We start from the raw sequence: 22,188 nt of genomic DNA, 5'->3' as shown, positions 1-22,188 counted from the left end.
AACCAGGTTTTCCTCTAGGTTTTTGCCTGTGCTTAGCTCCATTCAGTTTCTTTTTTATCCTGAAAAACTCCCCAGTTCTTAACGATTACAAGCATACCCATAACATGATACAACCACCACTATGCTTGAAAATATGGAGAGTGGTACTCAGTAATGTGTTGTATTGGATTTTCCTCCAACGTAACACTTTACATTCAGGACAAAAAGTGAATTGCTTTGCCACATTTTTTGCAGTATTACTTTAGCGCCTTGTTGGTAGTGGTGCTGGTAGTGCTGCTGTATGTGGTGTTGGTAGTGCTGCTGTATGTGATTTTGGTAGTGCTGCTGTATGTGGTGTTGGTACCAGCACCACATACAGCTGCTGTATGTGGTGTTGGTAGTGCTGCTGTATGTGGTGTTGGTAGCGCTGCTGTATGTGGTGTTGGTAGCGCTGCTGTATGTGCTGCTGTATGTGGTGCTGGTAGCGCTGCTGTATGTGGTGCTGGTAGCGCTGCTGTATGTGCTGCTGGTAGCGCTGCTGTATGTGGTGTTGGTAGCACTGCTGTATGTGGTGTTGGTAGTGCTGCTGTATGTGGTGTTGGTAGCGCTGCTGTATGTGGTGTTGGTAGCGCTGCTGTATGTGGTGCTGGTAGCGCTGCTGTATGTGGTGCTGGTAGCGCTGCTGTATGTGGTGTTGGTAGCGCTGCTGTATGTGGTGCTGGTAGGGCTGCTGTATGTGGTGCTGGTAGCGCTGCTGTATGTGGTGCTGGTAGGGCTGCTGTATGTGGTGCTGGTAGGGCTGCTGTATGTGGTGTTGGTAGTGCTGCTGTATGTGGTGCTGGTAGCGCTGCTGTATGTGGTGCTGGTAGGGCTGCTGTATGTGGTGCTGGTAGCGCTGCTGTATGTGGTGCTGGTAGCGCTGCTGTATGTGGTGCTGGTAGCGCTGCTGTATGTGGTGCTGGTAGCGCTGCTGTATGTGGTGCTGGTAGCGCTGCTGTATGTGGTGCTGGTAGCGCTGCTGTATGTGGTGCTGGTAGGGCTGCTGTATGTGGTGCTGGTAGGGCTGCTGTATGTGGTGCTGGTAGGGCTGCTGTATGTGGTGCTGGTAGCGCTGCTGTATGTGGTGCTGGTAGCGCTGCTGTATGTGGTGCTGGTAGCGCTGCTGTATGTGGTGCTGGTAGGGCTGCTGTATGTGGTGCTGGTAGGGCTGCTGTATGTGGTGCTGGTAGGGCTGCTGTATGTGGTGCTGGTAGTGCTGCTGTATGTGGTGTTGGTAGTGCTGCTGTATGTGGTGTTGGTAGTGCTGCTGTATGTGGTGCTGGTAGTGCTGCTGTATGTGGTGTTGGTAGTGCTGCTGTATGTGGTGCTGGTAGCGCTGCTGTATGTGGTGCTGGTAGGGCTGCTGTATGTGGTGCTGGTAGCGCTGCTGTATGTGGTGCTGGTAGGGCTGCTGTATGTGGTGCTGTAGCATCCTCTCCTCCTCTGTTCTCAGCTCTAATCATCTGGCTTTACCCAACGTCTTATCTCTCTCTGTGGAGTAGAGCAAACACTCTCTCTCTCTCTCTCTCTCTCTCTCTCTCTCTGGAGCAAACTAATGGACACATGAAAGCAGCCTGGATTCTCTCTATCGGTGTCGATTCCTCTCTCTCTCTAAAGGACAGATATGCAGTCTGGCTCTTTGCCCACACAACCTCTCTCCACTGATAGAACGTGTCCCTCACGTGTGGCTTGGTTGGAGTTGAAGTTAAGAGCCTGGTAAAAATCTGTACGTCCAGGAGGTTTTTATTTGTAGAAAATGTAAAAAGCATGTGGAGGGAGATTATAGATGTGGTGTGGCCAAAGTGACTGTGTGTGTGTGAGTGAGACAGAGAGTTGTAGAAACCCGGTGGACGTGTGGATCTTGAGGCTTAGCCGAAGTGACAGGTTGAAATTGTGGTGATTTGAAAGGTATGTGAGCGATATCAGGTTTTTGAAGTGAGTGTTGGGGGGGTTGTTGTATGTTAGGGTGTCTGCAGATGGCCATTCTCTCACTCCCTCTATCTCTATCTCTAGTAGTGACCTCAGAGCCATAGAATGCTGAAAACACAGAGTCTGTTTATCTGCTAAACACTGGCCTGAGAGCTGACAGGCTGGGCTTCACACACACACACACACACACACACACACACACACACACACACACACACACACACACACACACACACACACACACACACACGGGCCCGGGGGGAAACGCCACTGGGCCGCTCCAGATTAATCAGTAGGGGTGTTTCCCTGACACATACCAGCTGTGCTGGTCTCCATGGGGACACACAGTGACTCATCGCTATTGGACCAGACTCACCGGACCGTGGCTGTGTGTGGCTGTATTGATTGGCAGTGTGTTTACAGCAGGGTATGATTTGTTTGTAGTGGTTTCAATTAAGGAAAGTTTAAGGAAGTTTTTTGTTGCAGTGTATTGATGATGTTGAAGTGGCCATGAAGTGGCTGTCAGTGACTTTTCAAGGTTATTTAGTACATCTATTGGGTGTGGGTGTGTGTGTGTGGGGGTGGGTGGGTGTGTGTGTGCTGTGTGCGTGCATCATTTTGGGAGGGAGACGGGTGCGGTCAGTGTGTGTGTTTTCAGTTTTGGCCCACCAGCTCTGTTCTGTCTCCTATCATGCTTCTATCACACTGTATCTCCTGGGGCCTCTCTACAGCTGGCTGATGTGAGATCTCAGTCAACCAGACTAGTGTTAGCAGTCAACCCTGAGTCACACACACACACGGACGCACACACACATCCCTTCCAGCTCTGGCTGGTAGTCTGTGTGGACTTTGTAGTGCCGAGCCGAGGGGCCACAAACGACAGCATTGTCCTCAGGGAGGCTGGGAAACTTGGAGCGCAAACACTCTCCTCAAGCAGTGTCAGGCCAGTCCACTGCTCCATTCAACTCAATGGGCTGTTTCAGCAAGAACTCCTCAAGCAGTGTCAGGCCAGTCCACTGCTCCGTTCAACCCAATGGGCTGTTTCAGCAAGAACTCCTCAAGCAGTGTCAGGCCAGTCCACTGCTCCATTCAACCCAATGGGCTGTTTCAGCAAGAACTCCTCAAGCAGTGTCAGGCCAGTCCACTGCTCCATTCAACTCAATGGGCTGTTTCAGCTAGAACTCCTCAAGCAGTGTCAGGCCAGTCCACTGCTCCATTCAACTCAATGGGCTGTTTCAGCAAGAACTCCTCAAGCAGTGTCAGGCCAGTCCACTGCTCCATTCAACTCAATGGGCTGTTTCAGCAAGAACTCTTCAAGCAGTGTCAGGCCAGTCCACTGCTCCATTCAACTCAATGGGCTGTTTCAGCAAGAACTCCTCAAGCAGTGTCAGGCCAGTCCACTGCTCCATTCAACTCAATGGGCTGTTTCAGCTAGAACTCCTCAAGCAGTGTCAGGCCAGTCCACTGCTCCATTCAACTCAATGGGCTGTTTCAGCTAGAACTCCTCAAGCAGTGTCAGGCCAGTCCACTGCTCCATTCAACTCAATGGGCTGTTTCAGCAAGAACTCCTCAAGGAGAGAGAGAAATGATTGGAGAAGAGGAGGAAGAGATAAGAAGATGAGGAGAGATAGTTGAAGAGGAGATCATGTAGGAGGGAGTTGGAGAGGAGGAAGATGGGAGAGTTGAAGAGGGGAGAAAGAGAGTTGAAATATAATGAAGGGTAGAGGAGGTGAGGGAGTCAGGAAAGGTCAACTGCCACAGGCAGAATAGAATGAGAAGGAATGCTAGACTAGGTGATTTAAGGTTGTTGTATGGTAGAATACAGGAATGTCATATTTTATAGTCAGTGTACAGGACATTGACTAAAGATGGGTATTAACTTTCTATTACACGGTAGTAAATTCATGTGTATGATAGGAGAGGGAGTTTTGGGTGCATTCATGTTGCGTAAGTATATCATCTATTAGCTGATCATCCCAGGCTGAGATATAACCTACTGTCACTTACTGATGGAGAGGAGGAGTGGAAAAGCTCCCCTGGGTTTTACAACTGGGAGGAGTGGAGGTTTTGAGGCGTACAGATTTGAAAGGGCCACAAGTGACAGGTAAGTAGCGGTTAAGAGCGTTGGGCCAATAACCGAAAGGTCGCTCGTTCAAATCTCTGAGCCGACTAGGTGAAAAATCTGACCACGAGCCCTTGAGCAAGGCACTTAACCCTAATTGCTCCTGTAAATTGTGATAGAAAATTCCATATTTACCTGGTTTATTTGATATTAATGGTTAACAATTCATATTTAACTAATAGTAAGACAATTCTGTCCTGCTAGTGTCTGTATTTTCATGGGCTCCACTCTAGTTCCCTGAAGCTAATCTGGGCGTATGGTCACCAGAGATGGCTTGGGCTGACAAATGAGTTAGACTGCATTACATAGACAAGAATGTGTTTTACTAGAGATAGCTTAGGAGTAGAACAATCCCTCATTGTCTCTAAATCATCCTTGCTAATGAGAAACTAAGCCAGGGTGGGGTTAAGACGACAACCCACGTGCAGATTTTTGTACTTATTTTTTAACCATTATTTAACTAGGCAAGTCAGTTAAGAACAAATTCTTATTTACAATGACGGCCTACCGGGGAACAGTGGGTTAACTGCCTTGTTCAGGGGCAGAACGACACATGATGCTCCTTGGTCTGCATGAGGGAGGTTGAACCAACCATGACTGACCATTGTTAGTGTCCGCTACATATAGTACTCTGCATTTGTGTAAAGGTTAGGTTACTCGGTCTGACCTGACACTCAAGGGGGTGGGGGGTCGACCAGCCTCATTATTGCAATAATTAATCGTTATTAAATAAGATGATTGTTTGAAGAAATCACCAAGTCTCTCTCAGTACTGAATTTCCACACCAAAGTCGCTCTGGATAAGAGCATCTGCTAAATGACTCAAATGTAAGTGACTAAGCTAGATTTTCTTTAAAAAGACAAGACTGGGGTCCTGGGTGGATCAGAGGTTAAAAGCACTGCACAGCAGTGCAGATGCGCCGCTACAGCCTTGGGTTCGATCCTGTGCCACAACCGGCCATGACCAGGAGCCCCATAGGACGGTGCACAATTGGCCCAGCGCCGTCTGGTGTAGGGGAGGGTTCCTTGGCTCATCGTGCTCTAGCGACTCCCAGTGACTGGGCCGGGCGCCTGCAAGCTGACTCCGGTCGTCAGTCGAACTGTGTTTTCTCCCACATATTGGTGCGGCTGACATCCGGGTTAAGAGAGCAGTGTGATAAGAACTAGACAGCCAGGCGGGTCATGTTTCAGAGGACGCAGGACTCGACCTTCGCCTCTCCCAAGCCCATTGAGTAGTAGAGATGAGCCAACGGACCAAATTCAGGGAGAAAAAGGGGTTAAAAAAATAAGGTTGTGGCCATACCACCCTTAACGTGCCTGTTCAGGGTCAGGCCTGGTTAGTACTGGGACGGGAGACCGTCTGGGAATACCAACTGCAGTAAGCAGACAAGACAAGACTGAAAGTTATGAGATAGTCTCATGTAAAGGCCTTAGTAATTGTATATGATTTTTTTTAAACACAGTAATATATTGAACAATATACTGTGCCAAATACTCAAGTATGTCCCATCTGCAAACTGTTTAATGGTTGGTTTAGAGGAAACGTTTTGTTATTAACTGACTAATTCCATTTGCTAACAGGTATCATAGCAATCTGTGTACCAGTCACCGATAGGACCACAGCAAACAATCACACATAATTATTATTAATAGCAAATCGTAACAACAAGATAAAAAAAATCTTCCATCATTGTGTTTTTACATTTAATGTACTCAGATACTCAGTGCAAACTAAATAATTCCAAATGTCATGGAACATTTTTAAAAACACTATCTAATATCCTCAGAAAATCTGGCAGTCTGTGTGGAAATATGTTGCAACAGCGTGTTGTTGAAGTCAGAGAATGTGAGTATCTAACTAATGGAGTTTGGGAGTCTGGTGGTCCATGTGCCTGGATCCCTCCGTGTTGCATCCTAAACAGCACCCTATTCAATACATAATGCCTATGAGCCCTGGTCAAAAGTAGTGCACTATATAGGGGATATGGTGCCATTTAGGTTGCTGTGTCTCCAATGGAGGCTTTGCCGTTAATCCACATGGGCCGTCTCAATGCGATCTGTCACTGCTGGATCATAACTGAGATGTTATTAGCTAGATGCTTTCAATGTGTTCGTGTTCAAATGAAGACCGTGTTTTCTATTTCAGCAGCTTGATGTGTTAGTCTATGTTTTCTCTATGATGACGATGGCTAGTGACCTGTGTTTTTAATAATATTATAATATATTGTAGTTTGCCTGTGGAGTGGCCGATCGTGTCAATGTTTTTTATTGTACGTTGTTTTGATGTAATGGAACCAAATATCGACCATAACGAATTCAATTGGGTATCGGATACATCCACATATTATGACCTCTCACACACACCACAGTTGATTTGACTTGATTTGAAGGCAGAGTCCTGTCACTATATTCACTAAGGATACTGTATAGGAGTGATTCTTGACTCGCCACAGACACATTCTCATTAGCAGTAAGATCCCATCCACCTCTGTCACACAGTATTACAGTGAAGGAACGTGCCGACTGTCCCAGAAGCCCCCGCCACCCATAACTAGGGTCAGGGATAGCCCCTGGACAGGACGGGACCTCTGTTAGACCAGACAGAAACAAAGAGAGAAGCATGAATGACTAATTTAGTCTAATGCCTGAAGTCCTTTTGTTTTGTCATATTAAGTTCACAGACCCTTTTCACATGACTGAGCCGAGCTGTACTATGCTAGCCTGGTTACACATCCACCAGCGTTTCTTTAGCTGTGCTGGAAAGGATCATATGAAAATAAATGATCAGAGCCAGCGGAGGACAGTTCAGGTCAGCACAATAGTGTTTAAAGCAGGGCTCTGTTCCTGGAGAGCTACCCTCCTGTAGGTTTTCACTCCAACCCTGTTCCTGGAGAGCTACCCTCCTGTAGGTTTTCACTCCAACCCTGTTCCTGGAGAGCTACCCTCCTGTAGGTTTTCACTCTAACCCTGTTCCTGGAGAGCTACCCTCCTGTAGGTTTTCACTCCAACCCTGTTCCTGGAGAGCTACCCTCCTGTAGGTTTTCACTCTAACCCTGTTCCTGGAGAGGTACCCTCCTGTAGGTTTTCACTCCAACCCTGTTCCTGGAGAGGTACCCTCCTGTAGGTTTTCACTCCAACCCTGTTCCTGGAGAGGTACCCTCCTGTAGGTTTTCACTCCAACCCTGTTCCTGGAGAGGTACCCTCCTGTAGGTTTTCACAGAAATTACCGTAACCAAACAAACATTGTAGATTACAAATTATGGGAATAAACAGTAAAATGTCCTACTGGTGATACTGATGTCATCCCCGCAGCCTCCACAATGGATTAGTCTACTTACACAGGCGTGCATCAGACAGGTGTCTCATGTGCCATAAAACATATATATATATATTTATTAGTCTACTTACACAGGTGTGCATCAGACAGGTGTCTCATGTGCCATAAAACATATATATATATATTTATTAGTCTACTTACACAGGTGTGCATCAGACAGGTGTCTCATGTGCCATAAAACATATATATATATATTTATTAGTCTACTTACACAGGTGTGCATCAGACAGGTGTCTCATGTGCCATAAAACATATATATATATATTTATTAGTCTACTTACACAGGTGTGCATCAGACAGGTGTCTCATGTGCCATAAAACATATATATATATATTTATTAGTCTACTTACACAGGTGTGCATCAGACAGGTGTCTCGTGCCATAAAACATATATATATATATATATATATATATATATATGCGACTGCTCGACCCCAAAAATCTTGTTGGACCAACAGCCTGTCGACTACATGTGGTCAGCCCTCAGATGCTTCAACAATACTCTGTGGTTGTTGGCTTGGAGTCACTTTTTCATCATTTATAAGCTATGCGAGTACGCTTCCTCACTGAAACGGCTTGGAGTCACTTTTTCATCATTTATAAGCTATGCGAGTACGCTTCCTCACTGAAACGGCTTGGAGTCACTTTTTCATCATTTATAAGCTATGCGAGTACGCTTCCTCACTGAAACGGGAAGCATCCATAGAGTCATAGGCCCGCTCCACATCCCTTTCTTAATCTATATCTCTTCTATATGGTTGGATCTACACTCTTAGAAAAAATGATTCCAAAAGGGTTCTTCAGCTGTCCCCATAGGAGAACCTTTTTTGGTTCCAGGTAAACCACTTTTTGGTTCAATGTAGAACCGTTTTGGGTTCCATGTAGAACACTCTGTGGAAAGGGTTCTACATGGAACCCAAAATGGATCTACTTTTTTTGTTTTTTTGTTTACTGTTTGGTCATAGGCGGCCCGAAAAAACACTTAGGCGACCCGCCCAACACTTTTATATGCCGAAAAAACCCTGGACCTAGGGGTGAAGCGATACAGTACTGGACATGGATGGGAAATCTATAATGTTGTTCTGTATAGTGATGAAGATATCATCGTGTTGATCAGGGATCTGACGGAGGGAGTTCTGAACACAGTACTAGACGTCCATGGGAACTGTGTACAGTTGTGTGTTGAAGGAAATGGATATGATGCTAGATTTACTGTATGAATGGGTGGCGACTGACAATGGTGTTGCTATTAAAAGCAGTGCATTGTGTACATGTTTGCAATGCTCAAACATTGAGGTTGAAAACCTTTTGTGTGTGTGTGTGTGTGTGTGTGTTAACATCTTACTTTATGTTCCTGACACACTATAATTCCTCATAGATGCTTATTACGTACAGTACAACCAGCAGGACAGTCTATACTAGAGAATAACTGGTTCTCTGTCCTCTATGATGGTCATACATGAATCACTTCCTCAACATCCCTTTATACCGTCAGAAGGTAGTCACACCCCTTGACTTTTTCCACATTTAGTTGTGTTACAGCCTGAATTTAAAATTGATTAAATTGAGATTGCTTTACCACTGGCCTACACACAATACCCCATAATGTCAAAGTGAAATTAGGTTTTTCTAAATTTGTTCTAATTAAAAAAAAAAAATGAGAAGCTGAAATGTCTTGAGTCAATAAGTATTCAATCCTTTTATTATGGCAAACCTAAATAAGTTCAGGAGTAAACATTTGCTTAACAAGTCACATAATAAGTTGCATGGACTCACTCTCTGTGCAATAATAGTGTTTAACATCATTTTTTTTATGACTACCACATCTCTGTACCCCACACATAAAATCATCTGTATGGTCCCTCAGTCGAGCAGTCAATTTCAAACACCAATTCAAAAACAAAGTCCAGGGAGGATTTCCAATAACTTGCAAAGAAGGGCACCTAATGGTAGATGGGTAAAAATTAAAAAGGAGACACTGAATATCATGGAGCATGGTGAAGTTATTCATTCCACTTTGGATGGTGTATCAAAACACCTAGTCACTACAAAGATACAGGCATTCTTTCTAACTCAGTTGCCAGAGAGGAAGGAAACCGCTCAGGGATTTCACCATGAGGCCAATGGTGACTTTAAAACAGTTACAGAGTTGAATGGCTGTGATAGGAGAAAACTGAGGATGGATCAACATCATTGTAGTTTTACTCCACAATACTAACCTAATTGACAGAGTGGAAAGAAGGAAGCCTGTACATAAACAAATATTTCAAAACATGCATCATGTTAGCAACAAGGCACTAAAGTAATACTGCAAAATATTTAGCAAAGCAATTCACTTTTTGTCCTGAATAGAAAGTGTTGTTAAGTTTGGGACAAATCCAATGCAACACATTACTGAGTACCACTCCTCATATTTTCAAGCATAGTGGTAGCTGCATCATGTTATGGGTATGCTTGTAATCGTTAAGGACTGCAGAGTTTATCAGGATAAAAGATAAATGTAATGGAGCTAAGAACAGGCAAAACCCTAGAGGGAAACCTGGTTCAGTCTGCTTTCCACCAGGCACTGGGAGATAAATTCAGCAGGACAATAACCTAAAACACAAGGCCAACTCTACACTGGAGTTGCTTACCAAAAAGATTGAATGTTCCTGAGTGTCGAAGTTACAGTTTTGACTTAAATCTACATGAAAAACCTGAAAATGGTTGTCTAGCAATGATCAGCAACCAATTTGACAGAGCTTGTAGAATTTTGAAAAGAATAATGGGCAAATGTTGCACAATCCAGGTGTGGAAAGCTCTTAGAGACTTACCCAGAAAGACTCCGCTGTAATCACTGCTGAAGATGCTTCTACAAATGATTGACTCATGGGTGTAAATACTTATGTAAATGAGATTTCTGTATTTAATTTTCAATAAATTCTTCCATTTTGTCATTATGGGATATTGTGTGTAGATGGGTGAGAAAATTAAGCAATTGAAATAATTTTTGATTAAGGCTGTATCATAAAATGTGGACTAAGTCAAGCGGTATGAAGACTTTCGGAAGGCACTGTAACCCAGAGAATGGAGGGAGGCCTGACCATCTCCTCCACTCATATGTACTAATGTTAGACCAAAACACCAAGCAAGGGGGTGTAGTGGGCGAGAAGCGACGCTAAGTTATTTTGGGCAGGTATGCGGTGTCTGGTTAAGGGGATGGCTGAGGCGAGGCCAACCGTTGGAATGTGGCTAAGTCTCGTTTTAATGGAGAGCTTAGTGATAGACTGCACTAAGGAGTCCTCAATACCGTGGAAGATTTAACTATCTTGATCTTATGGTTGTGGTCAAATACACAACACAAATACACAACACAAATACTCAACAGCAACTTTCAGTAGTTCCCAGCACAAAGTTTTCGTGAAAATGTTTTGGCCTATGGAAGATTGATTCTCTAGTCCTGGCGTTGTTTGACAAACCCTAAGCAACTCAGACCACAAGTTACAGGATGGAGGGAATCCCTATACCACTGATTGACAGTTGGCTTGGCGGGGTGTGTGTGTGTGTGTGTGTTTTCCTTTCCTCCCTTAGCTTGAATAATTGATATGGAATTGATTTAAACTCATCTGATAAGTACTGCTTAGCTTGTTCAGCAGGACACTTGGCTTTGGGCGGTTAGTGGAAAAGTGGACACAACGTTTATGTTTTACTTCCTATAATTATTGTCTGCCGTTTTTTCTACCTCAGTCAGCACTGTACTAAAGCCTTCATCTCCCACAGCGACGGACAGAAGGATGGATGCTGTAAGCGATTGAAAACATTTGAGACCACAGAAGAGGAAGATTGTTTCTTCACCGTGATTTACTGTAGATCATCTTAAAGCCACAGTCCTTGTTTCACCCCAACGTAAAACAACAACCTTATATTGTGGGTCAGGATGGGCTAAGACAGTTGTTGCTCTACTAAGCCCATGAGGCATGTATAAGTCATTCTTTCAGGATATTCTATTTAAGAATCAATGACTATATCATTAATTGAAATGACCATTGAACAGGCGGAAAAATCCCAGATTGTCCCTTTTAACACACAAGCAGTGTACACTACAATCTTCCTCCCTCACAGTGCACTGCACATGAACGCACTAATAGCCTACTTAGGCTACAGACGTACGGTATGGGATAACTATCTGTCTCGATGCGATGTGGACATTGTATGAAGGTTTAAATGTCAAGCTGTTTCCTTTTCAATTCCCTTTGAATGGCCTTCTGAGAAATCTACAGGAGGCTTCTGGGAACTGCAACGTGTGCGACCGGGCCTCATAAATACAAGTTAGCGTGGAGAGGGTAAGGGGGCTGTCACTCTGATGTGTGTTATTTGATGTCGGCCTTAAAGGGCCGTTAAGCAGTTGCTACATCCATTTTTTGGGGACTTAAAAATGTATGATAGTGAGCTCCAAAATTATTGGGAAAATGACAAATGTTTTGTTGTTTTGGCTCTGTACTACAGCACTTTGGATTTGAAATTATACAATGACTATGAGGTTAAAGTGTAGACTGTCAGCTTTAATTTGAGGGTATTTTCATCTTTTTGTACATTGTCCCCCCGTTTTAGGGGACCAAAATTATTGGACCAATTCACCTATGTGTATTAAAGTAGTAAAAAAAGTAGTATTTCGTCCGATATTCATAGCATGCAATGACTACATCAAGATTGTGACACATTTGCTGTTTGTCTTGGTTGTGTTTCAGATGAGTTTGTGCTCAATAGAAATGAATGGTAAATAATGTATTGTGTCATTTTGGAGTCACTTTTATTGTAAATAAGAATATAATGTTTCTTAACACTTCTACATTAATGTGGATGTTACCATGATTACAGATAATAATCCTGAATGAATCGTGAATAATGAATGAGGAAGTTGCAGAGGCATAAATATCACACCCCCCCCCCCAAAATGCAAACCTCCTCTGTTATTGTAATGGCGAGAGGTTGACATGTCTTGGGGGACTCTCCGTAAACATGGTAGCATCCACATCAACCTAGAAGTGTTTAGAAACGTACCATCAGAACCCAAAATATAAGCTTGCTTTACTCAAAAGTTAGTAAACAAATCAAATCTAAACACTATATAGCCTCAAAACATGGTTACAACGATGATGTTGGTATCATGGATGGTCAGTCTTTGCATCCATAGCTCTGCCTATGAATTTGAGAAGGGTTACATTTCTCCATGTTCATCCCTCAGCTTTTTACAGAAATGGGGGCGGGGAATATGCTTTGTTATTGTTTCTACTGCTGATTGCCGCTTTAAGGGCTTATCAGAGTCCAAAAGGTGTACGCAGCCACACAGCGGTGTTCTAGAATATTGAATCGTTGGCTTTCATACTTTTTGAATTCTCAGCGCTGCTCAAGCTATTTCTCCAGCTGTCAACACATTCAGATGATTAGAGGACGCGTGTGCGGAGACGCGTTGGTTGGGAATTTTGGGGAGGTGCGTGTTTGGGCTGTGCGTCCCCCGCGGACGGTGGTCTCAGAGCCGCATAGGACAGTGGCTCTGCGTCTGTGGACTCTGAATTACACTTTAGTGCATGTGTTGTAGTAGTCTTCTGATCAGTAGGCCTAGATAATGAGAGAGTTTAATGGGCACGTCATGATAGGAATACGTTTTGAAAGTAGTATGATTGATAGTCTATCCCATAGATTGTCCTGTTGAACATTGTGTCACTGCCAGCTCCGTGTGAAGTCAGCTAGTCCGCAATTCTCATGATAATGTCATGTCGTTCCCGTTGCCTCCTTTTGTCCCGCCGCGGTTAACAAATTGACCCGACTACAGCTGTTTGACAACACTAAAGAGATATGAACTAACCACAACTCACTCATCATTTCACTCTGCATCAATCCACTTGTGATTTTTGGGAACGTGTCTTGTAATTATGTAGACAAGCTCAATCTGTCTGTGGACTCTCCTCTTTCTCTCTGTTCTATTCACTGACATACTGTCCCTCAACACAAGCAATTAACATGGCTAATAGCATTCCTTGGCTTCTGTTAAAAATAACATGGCTAATAGCATTCCTTGGTTTCTGTTAAAATTAACATGGCTAATAGCATTCCTTGGCTTCTGTTAAAAATGACGAAGCGTTGACTATCTAAACACGTTCATCCTTGAGGGAGAAGTGTTTGCAAGCTAATTCCTGAGGGTCCATGGCTTACTCATGCTTGGCCTGGAAGTGTCCCAAATGGCCCCCTGTTCCCTATAGAGTGCACTACTTTTGACCAGAGCCCATAGCACTTTACATGGAATTGGGTGCCGTTTCAGATGCAGAATACTACTTCAACTGCTTTAGTGTTTTGGGTCCTTCACTGGAACGTTCTTTTGTCAGGGGAAGATTCCTTCGCTCATGAGAATGCAACTCGAGCTACTTGAACCTCAGTCAAGGAAAGTAGTGAATGTTTATAAGGGGAGGGACGGGTGTTTCAGGCAGGGTTAGAGGGATGGGTGAGGGAGGGGTCCTCGATTGTCCGCGCTGTTGAAAGCAGCTGTGTGTCTTTTGTGCTCGGCCACTGCTTCATTGTTCAAACCTGCCGACCCAGAGGGAGCGATGAATACGGGGGAGGGAGGGAGGGAAAGGGAGAGAGTCCAACAAGTGAAAGGGGAGCAAACTTTTTTAAGGTGAATAAATAATGCCCTCTCCCTTTCTACCACAAGAATAAGACGATAAGAAGACATTTGAAAAAGGAGAGAGAGAGAACTCTGTGTGCTCTTGCCTTGAGAGAATTCAAATCCGTGTCTCTCACCCCTCCCCCTCTCCTCCATTCAAAAGCCTTCCTTCTCCCTGCAAGCTGCTTTCCCTCGTAGCCCTGAAGAGATAGCCTAAGTTGTGTTCTATCGTTTTCCCCCTCTGCACGGAGTAAGATAAGGGAAGGGCCTGGTTAGAAAGAAAAAGAGGGGAAACGGGAGAACGAACGAGTGCAGCCAATCAATGCAGCAAGAGCTGCTCTCTTCAGCGCACTGCACACTCACTGTCACAATGGGAGAGGCGTGAGTTGGGGAGAGAGAGGGAGAGAAAGGTGCGGAAGGAGTAGAGTAGTGGACTGCAGGGGGATCCTGACTCATTCACTCTGAAGGGAAGGAAGGAAAGGATTTGCTGCTAATCTTTCCATCTGTGTGTCTCAGGTCAGTAGTATTGTACTACACTTATACATTCTGTGTGTGTCTCAGGTCAGTAGTATTGTACTACACTTATACATTCTGTGTGTGTCTCAGGTCAGTAGTATTGTACTACACTTATACATTCTGTGTGTGTCTCAGGTCAGTAGTATTGTACTACACTTATACATTCTGTGTGTGTCTCAGGTCAGTAGTATTGTACTACACTTATACATTCTGTGTGTGTCTCAGGTCAGTAGTATTGTACTACACTTATACATTCTGTGTGGGTCTCAGGTCAGTAGTATTGTACTACACTTATACATTCTGTGTGTGTCTCAGGTCAGTAGTATTGTACTACACTTATACATTCTGTGTGGGTCTCAGGTCAGTAGTATTGTACTACACTTATACATTCTGTGTGTGTATTTCTCTCTGGTTTCTGTGTGTGTATTCCTCTCTTGGTTCTGTGTGTGTGTTCTCAGTCAGACAGGCGATAACAACAGCTACACCACTAGTGTGTGCCAACAGGAGTCTTCACATCTCACTGCAGATAGTTTAGGGTCGTCACTAGTTACCACAGCCACAAAGTCATAATGATATCTAAACCCCGCCTATTTCTGCAATTTATTTTCTTAAAATATGATTTTAAATCTAACATTAACCCTAACCACACTGCTAACATTATGCTTAACCTTAAATTAAGACCAAAAAGCAAATGTTTGTTTTCATGAATTTTTCCATTAATACAGTTGCTAAGCCAGATAGTGTGGTTGGTTGGAAAGCTTTGATCTGTGCAGTTCAGTGAATCAGATGAGAGGGTTTCCTGGTAACAGTTTCCAAATCTGAAATCAGTCGGTGGTGTGTAGGTGCCTGTAAGCTGATGTAGACATTCTTCTGGGGCATTGAGCATGACTGGCTTTTGTCTGTTGTTGTTGGGATGTTGTCAAGTATAAGAAGCTCATATATCGGAAGATTATAGGAAAGCTTTGTATTCCCCCTAAAGAGCAATTACCTTCACAAACACAGTGAGGAATAGACCTGGGAATGAGGTTGATGGGTCTGTTTACAACAGAGGTGACGCCCATCAAGTGTCAACGTGCTTAGTGGGTGTGGCCTTGCGGGTAGCTTTGGAGTGTGTGTAAACATCTATGCCAGATTGTTAACACCACACATCTATCTGACCTGCATGGCAGAGTTATGCACTATATATCGGTTTAAAAGGTCAAAGTACCAACAGTCTGTCCCAATACACTCACTTCGATCCCTTCCTAAGACACACACTCTCACACACACAGAGTCCAATGGCGGCGAGCTTTACTCCACGCCAGCCGACGCTTGTTATTGTGCATGGTGATCTTAGGTTTGTGTGTGGCTGCTCGGCCATGGAAACCCAAAGAAACAGTTCTTGTGCTGACGTTGCTTCCAGAGGCAGTTTGGAACTCGGGAGTGAGTGTTGCAACCGAGGACAGACAATTTTTACGTGCTTCAGCACTCTGCAGTCCCGTTCTGTGAGCTTGTGTGGCCTACCACTTCGCGGATGAGCCGTTGTTGCTCCTAGACGTTTCCACTTCACAATAACAGCACTTACAGTTGACCGGGGCAGCTCTAGCAGGGCAGAAATTTGATCAAGTGACTTGTTGGAAAGGTGGCATCCTATGACGGTGCCACATTGAAAGTCACTGAGCTCTTCAATAAGGCCATTCTATTCCCAGTGTTTGACTATGGCGATTGCATGGCGGTGTGCTCAATTTTAAACACCTGTCAGCGACGGGTGTGGCTGAAATAGCCAAATCCACTAATTTGAAGGGGTGTCAACATGTATTATTTGGGGTTATGGCGCCGAAAAGAGATGGCCGCCTCGCTTCGCGTTCCTTGGAAAATATGCAGTATTTTGTTCTTTTATGTGTTATTTCTTACATCGGTACCCCAGGTAATCTTAGGTTTCATTACATACAGTCGGGAGGAACTACTGAATATACGATTAACGTCAACTCATCATCGTTCCTACCAGGAATATGACTTTCCCGAAACGGATCCAGTGTTTTGCCTTCCACCCAATACAATGGATCTGATCCCAGCCGGCGACCCTGTGCGACGCCGAAAAAGGGGCAAACGAGGCGGTCTCGTGGTCAGGCTTCGGAGACGGGCACATCGCGCTCCACTCCCTAGCATACTACTCGCCAATGTCCAGTCTCTTGACAATAAGGTTGATGAAATCCGAGCACGGGTAGCATTCCAGAGAGACATCAGGGATTGCAACGTGCTCTGCTTCACGGAAACATGGCTAACTCAAGGGACGCTAACGGAGTCGGTGCAGCCAGCTGGTTTCTTCATGCATCACGCCGACAGAAACAAACATCTTTCCGGTAAGAAGAGGGGCGGGGGGGTATGCCTTATGATTAACGAGAAGTGGTGTGATCATCATAACAACACACAGGAACTCAAGTCATTCTGTTCACCTGATCTAGAACTCCTCACAATCAAATGTCGACCGCATTATCTACCAAGGGAATTCTCTTCAATCATAATCACAGCCGTATATATTCCCCCCCAAGCAGACACATCGATGGCCCTGAACGAACTTTATCTGACTCTTTGTAAACTGGAAACCACACACCCTGAGGCTGCATTCATCGTAGCTGGGGATTTTAACAAGGCTAATCTAAAAACAAAACTCCCTAAATTCTATCAGCATATCGATTGTGCTACCAGGGCTGGAAAAACCCTAGATCATTGTTATACTAATTTCCGCGACGCATATAAGGCCCTCCCCCGCCCCCCTTTCGGAAAAGCTGACCACGACTACATTTTGTTGATTCCAGCCTACAAACAGAAACTCAAACAACAAGCTCCCGCGCTCAGGTCTGTTCAACGCTGGTCCGACCAATCTGAATCCACGCTTCAAGACTGCTTCGATCACGCGGATTGGAATATGTTCCGCATCGCGTCCAACAACAATATTGACGAATATGCTGATTCGGTGAGCGAGTTCATTAGGAAGTGCATTGACGATGTCGTACCCACAGCAACGGTTAAAACATTCCCAAACCAGAAACCGTGGATTGACGGCAGCATTCGCGTGAAACTGAAAGCGCGAACCACTGCTTTTAACCAGGGCAAGGTGACCGGAAGCATGACCGAATACAAACAGTGTAGCTATTCTCTCCGCAAGGCAATCAAACAGGCTAAGTCCCAGTACAGAGACAAAATCGAGTCGCAATTCAACAGCTCAGACACAAGAGGTATGTGGCAGGGTCTACAGTCAATCACGGATTACAAAAAGAAAACCAGCCCCGTCGCGGACCAGGATGTCTTGCTCCCAGACAGGCTAAACAACTTTTTTGCCCGCTTTGAGGACAATACAGTGCCACTGACACGGCCCCCTACCAAAACCTGCGGGCTCTCCTTCACTGCAGCCGAGGTGAGTAAAACATTTAAACGTGTTAACCCTCGCAAGGCTGCAGGCCCAGACGGCATTCCCAGCCGCGTCCTCAGAGCATGCGCAGACCAGCTGGCTGGTGTGTTTACGGACATATTCAATCAATCCTTATCCCAGTCTGCTGTTCCCACATGCTTCAAGAGGGCCACCATTGTTCCTGTTCCCAAGAAAGCTAAGGTAACTGAGCTAAACGACTACCGCCCCGTAGCACTCACTTCCGTCATCATGAAGTGCTTTGAGAGACTAGTCAAGGACCATATCACCTCCACCCTACCGGACACCCTAGACCCACTCCAATTTGCTTACCGACCCAATAGGTCCACAGACGACGCAATCGCAACCACACTGCACACTGCCCTAACCCATCTGGACAAGAGGAATACCCATGTGAGAATGCTGTTCATCGATTACAGCTCAGCATTCAACACCATAGTACCCTCCAAACTCGTCATCAAGCTCGAGACCCTGGGTCTCGACCCCGCCCTGTGCAACTGGGTCCTGGACTTCCTGACGGGCCGCCCCCAGGTGGTGAGGGTAGGTAACAACATCTCCACCCCGCTGATCCTCAACACTGGGGCCCCACAAGGGTGCGTTCTGAGCCCTCTCCTGTACTCCCTGTTCACCCACGACTGCGTGGCCATGCACGCCTCCAACTCAATCATCAAGTTTGCGGATGACACTACAGTGGTAGGCTTGATTACCAACAACGACGAGACGGCCTACAGGGAGGAGGTGAGGGCCCTCGGAGTGTGGTGTCAGGAAAATAACCTCACACTCAACGTCAACAAAACAAAGGAGATGATTGTGGACTTCAGGAAACAGCAGAGGGAGCACCCCCCTATCCACATCGACGGGTCAGTAGTGGAGAAGGTGGAAAGTTTTAAGTTCCTCGGTGTACACATCACAGACAAACTGAATTGGTCCACCCACACAGACAGCGTTGTGAAGAAGGCGCAGCAGCGCCTCTTCAACCTCAGGAGGCTGAAGAAATTCGGCTTGTCACCAAAAGCACTCACAAACTTCTACAGATGCACAATCGAGAGCATCCTGTCGGGCTGTATCACCGCCTGGTACGGCAACTGCTCCGCCCACAACCGTAAGGCTCTCCAGAGGGTAGTGAGGTCTGCAGAACGCATCACCGGGGGCAAACTACCTGCCCTCCAGGACACCTACACCACCCGATGTCACAGGAAGGCCATAAAGATCATCAAGGACAACAACCACCCAAGCCACTGCCTGTTCACCCCGCTATCATCCAGAAGGCGAGGTCAGTACAGGTGCATCAAAGCAGGGACCGAGAGACTGAAAAACAGCTTCTATCTCAAGGCCATCAGACTGTTAAACAGCCACCACTAACATTTAGCGGCCGCTGCCAACATACTGACTCAACTCCAGCCACTTTAAAAATGGGAATTGATGGAAATTATGTAAAAATGTACCACTAGCCACTTTAAACAATGCCACTTAATATAATGTTTACATACCCTACATTACCCATCTCATATGTATATACTGTACTCTATATCATCTACTGCATCTTGCCATCTTTATGTAATACATGTACCACTAGCCACTTTAAACTATGCCACTTTATGTTTACATACCCTACAGTACTCATCTCATATGTATATACCGTACTCTATACCATCTACTGCATCTGCCATGCCGTTCTGTACCACCACTCATTCATATATCTTTATGTACATATTCTTTATCCCTTTACACTTGTGTGTGTGTGTAAGGTAGTAGTTGTGGAATTGTTAGGTTAGATTACTTGTTGGTTATTACTGCATTGTCGGAACTAGAAGCACAAGCATTTCGCTACACTCGCATTAACATCTGCTAACCATGTGTATGTGACTAATAAAATTTGATTTGATTTGATTTATTATGAAGAAGTTATTTCAACTGATTCTAGAGGCATAGTCACTTGTTTAGGTGGTAGTAATGAGGTAGATAACTGGAGAGTTGCTCTGTTGAATGATTTATTAATGTCATTATATCCTTATTAAGAGGAGAGGTAGCACTCCGTGTCCGAGACAACATTGTGAGGCATATATAGATTTTGTTCAAGGTCCAAGAGGACAGAAATAGTTTGATTGTCAGTGTGACGGTGATCTTTTGACAAGCCTATCAAGTCTGAGACCCCATAACAGACAGGCTGTCAAGAGGAATCAGGTGTTCTTGTCAAGTACCTCGATGTCTCGTCTGAAATGACTGAGTTTGATTGGTTTGTTTCTCTGAGACACCGGCACTTTATGACAGTCCTCAGGGCAGAGCACACACACACGTGTACACAGTCATACACCGATCGCTGCCCACCCTTTCCCTCAACCCTGCACTCACTACTTGAATGAAAGTGAAGGAGTATACCAGAATAGAATATACAGTGGCTTGCGAAGGTTTTCACCCCCCTTGGACCTGGAATTAAAAATGATTTTTTTGGGGTGTTTGTATCATTTGATTTACACAACATGCCTACCACTTTGAAGATTCAAAATATATTTTATTGTGAAACAAGCAAGAAATAAATTTAAAAAACAGAACTTGAGCGTGCATAACTATTCACCCCCTCCCGAAAGTCAATACTTTGTAGAGCCACCTTTTGCAGCAATTACAGCTGCAAGTCTCTTGGGGTATGTCTCTATAAGCATGACACATGTAGCCACTGGGATTTTTTCCCATTCTTCAAGGCAAAACTGCTCCAGCTCCTTCAAGAACTGCTCCAGCTCCTTCAAGTTGGATGGGTTCTGCTGGTGTACAGCAATCTTTAAGTCATACCACAGATTCTCAATTGGATTGAGGTCTGGACTTTGACTAGGCCATTCCAAGACATTTAAATGTTTCCCCATAAACCACTTGAGTGTGTCTGTAGCTCTATGCTTAGGATCATTGTCCTGCTGGAAGGTGAACCTCCGTCCCAGTCTCAAATCTATGGAAGACTGAAACAGGTTTCCCTCAAGAATTTCCCTGTATTTAGCTCCATCCATCAATCTTTCAATTCTGACCAGTTTTCCAGTCCCTGCCAATGAAAAACATCCCCACAGCATGATGCTGCCACCACCATGCTTCACTGTGGGGATGGTGTTCTCGGGGTGATGGGAGGTGTTGGGCCAGACATAGCGTTTATCTTAATGGCCAAAAAGCTAAATTTTAGTCTCATCTGACCAGAGTACCTTCTTCTATATGTTTGGGGAGTCTCCCACATGCCTTTTGGAGAACACTTTAAGCAATGGATTTTTTCTGGACACTCTTCTGTAAAGCCCAGCTCTGTGGAGTGTATGGCTTAAAGTGGTCCTATGAACAGATACTCCAATCTCCGCTGTGGAGCTTTGCAGCTCCTTCAGGGTTATCTTTGGTCTCTTTGTTGTGTCCTGATTAATACCCTCCTTGCCTGGTTCGTGAGTTTTGGTAGGCTGCCCTCTCTTGGCAGGTTTGATTTGATTTGTTGTGATGCCATATTCTTTCAATTTTTTAATACGGATTTAATGGCGCTCCGTGGGATATTCAAAGTTTCTGATATTTTTTTATAACCCAACCCTAATGTGGAGAAGTACATAACTTTGTCCCTGACCTGTTTGGAGAGCTCCTTGGTCTTCATGGTGCTGCTTGCTTGGTGATGCCCCTTGCTTAGTGGTGTTGCAGACTCTGGGGCCTTACTCAGATCATGTGACAGATCATGTGACACTTAGATTACACACAGGTGGACTTTATTTAACTAATTATGTGACTTCTGAAGTTAATTGGTTGCACCAGATCTTATTTAGGGGCTTCATAGCAAAAGGGGTGAATACATATGCACGCACCACTTTTCCATTGTTTAAAAAATATATATATTTTTTGAAACAAGTAATTTTTTTCATTTCACTTCACCAATTTTGACAATGTCCATTACATGAAATCCAAATAAAAATCTATTTAAATTACAGGTTGTAATGCACCAAATATAGGAAAAACGCCAAGGGGGATGAATACTTTTGCAAGGCACTGTAAGTAAGTCTATTTTATCCACTAGCAGAGGTAAGCAGTCACCAAACACCATCTCTCGATACATTGCTTCCATCTATGCCAGTACAGTACAGGCAGTATCTCTGTCCTTGACAAAGGCAGGTCTGAATAGATACTTCACATCTTAGTTACAGTTCAGGCCACATAGTACAGCTCTAATCAATAGTTAATAATGGGCAGTTTGGGGATTTAGAGATCACAGT

The 22,188-nt window shown here is 44.7% G+C and overlaps 1 protein-coding gene across 6 annotated transcripts in view; it reads left to right on the top strand.

The window, feature by feature from the left end:
- The window catches only part of LOC129851288 (gamma-adducin-like), a 154,219-nt gene that overhangs the window by 34,995 nt on the left and 97,036 nt on the right, over positions 1-22,188 (top strand). For 3 of the 6 annotated variants that reach the window (XM_055917724.1, XM_055917723.1, XM_055917719.1), the window contains exon 1: positions 14,233-14,562. The exons of 2 other annotated variants lie outside the window; for them this stretch is intronic. The gene's annotated coding sequence lies outside the window, so the exon portion shown is untranslated. Of the gene's footprint in view, positions 1-14,231; positions 14,563-22,188 lie in introns of those variants that run through there. One more of the 6 variants, XM_055917727.1, reaches the window with a different exon arrangement.

Source organism: Salvelinus fontinalis, chromosome 3, assembly GCF_029448725.1.
Source record: "Salvelinus fontinalis isolate EN_2023a chromosome 3, ASM2944872v1, whole genome shotgun sequence".
Lineage (NCBI taxonomy): Eukaryota > Metazoa > Chordata > Actinopteri > Salmoniformes > Salmonidae > Salvelinus > Salvelinus fontinalis.
The sequence above is the reverse complement of the archived record's forward strand: the minus strand, read 5'-3'. Positions and strand labels throughout refer to the sequence as shown.